Below are 1414 nucleotides of genomic sequence, written 5' to 3'. Positions count from 1 at the left end.
GAACTGATTTCAGGGGCTAAGTAATTTCCATGAGGGTTGTCAGCTGTTGATTAGCCTGCTACCATTTCTTGTGTGGGCAAAGCAACTGTTTTGATTGAATATGTTTATGGAAAGAGTCAAGTAGTAGGGAATTGTTTGAGTTATTTTATAGATGAGTGATAAATCACATCTGTAATGTCAGTAACTAAGTCTGCTATATTTCAGTCTTTTTTTTTCCCAGGAGGAGCAAGGAACAAGCCTGGACCTTATACAGAAAGGAGGAATGAGAACCCCAGTAAGAGACCCTCTACAGTTTATCTTATGCCCAAGAAACACACAATATCCATGCCACCCCCATGACGCCCACTGGCTTCTATTCAATGGAATTTTTGCTAAAAGAGACAAATGCTCAGGGAAGGGCAAGATGAGGACAGGATTTCCAGGGATTTCCAGGGATCAATGGCAAAACTTCCAACCCTAAGTGCGTCACATCCTTGACGTCATTGATGAGGCAGGGGATCAAGCGGCAGCCCAGGTCATATGCAGCAGAGGAGACCCAGCACAAAGTTCATCAGGCCAATCTTGTAGAAGATGGTAGTGATTGCCTGCTGGCAGTGGGGGCACACGATACAGGTGCAATCTCAAAGATCTCTCCCTGTAGCACTGCCACCGTGGTGGCGGCCCGTGATGGAACCAAGACTGTGACCGTGCCGCCCCCAGGGCCACAGTAGCTCCTGGTGGATAATAGCCCACAGGTGGGTGAGGGCATGGAGGAGGGGAGAAACCTGCAGACATGTAGGTGCTTGTCTGCATTCATGTGAGGGGGCACAAAACCAGGCTGAGGCCCTGGATGACCGGGTGGAGGAGCAATGCCAGCACAGGGCAGAACCATGCCTGGTGGTGTCTGCAGCACTGTTGGGGAAGTGAAGCCTGAGTTAGGTGTGTGTGACTCCACCTTTATCCCCTAATAGTGGGGCTGTAGGGTCTCCAGGAGAAGGAGTGGGTGGCTCTTTAGACATGTTTGCTGCTGATTCCTCGGATTCCTGGTGTGCAGAGAACGAAAGCAGGTGAGAGTAGTTGAGCTACTGGCTGAGACACGGATCCAGGCATTCTCATTCCCTACAGTTCCAATTCCCATGCTTGAAAGAATACAAAAGGAGTCAGCTGCAGATTGATATCTGGCACTGGTTTGTCCTCTTCTGTTTTGATTGGAATCCAGGAACCCGAGGCTGAAGGAACACAGAGACCGGCAGGTGTCCAGCCAGGTGTTCCCAGGAGCCCCTTTATCATTGGGCTTTCCGTCCAGATTTATAAACTAAGGTCCCTTCCTACTCATTAAGTGTGAAAACCAGGTGACTTTGTCTAGTAGGGCTACATTCTTGTAACTTTATAAAGGTTATCTCAAAATCAGTAGATTTCAACCTCACAGCTTTGT

General features: G+C 48.7%; 1 pseudogene; it reads right to left on the bottom strand.

Moving 5' to 3' along the window:
* Window positions 1–388: 388 nt before the first annotated feature.
* On the bottom strand, window positions 389–998 carry LOC125392284 (cell death-inducing p53-target protein 1 pseudogene; annotated as a pseudogene).
* Window positions 999–1414: the final 416 nt, after the last annotated feature.

The sequence above is a fragment of the Myodes glareolus genome, chromosome 12, assembly GCF_982192425.1.
Source record: "Myodes glareolus chromosome 12, mMyoGla1.1, whole genome shotgun sequence".
In the NCBI taxonomy this organism is placed as follows: domain Eukaryota; kingdom Metazoa; phylum Chordata; class Mammalia; order Rodentia; family Cricetidae; genus Myodes; species Myodes glareolus.
Note: the sequence above shows the minus strand (reverse complement) of the source record. Positions and strands in the feature narration are given on the sequence as shown.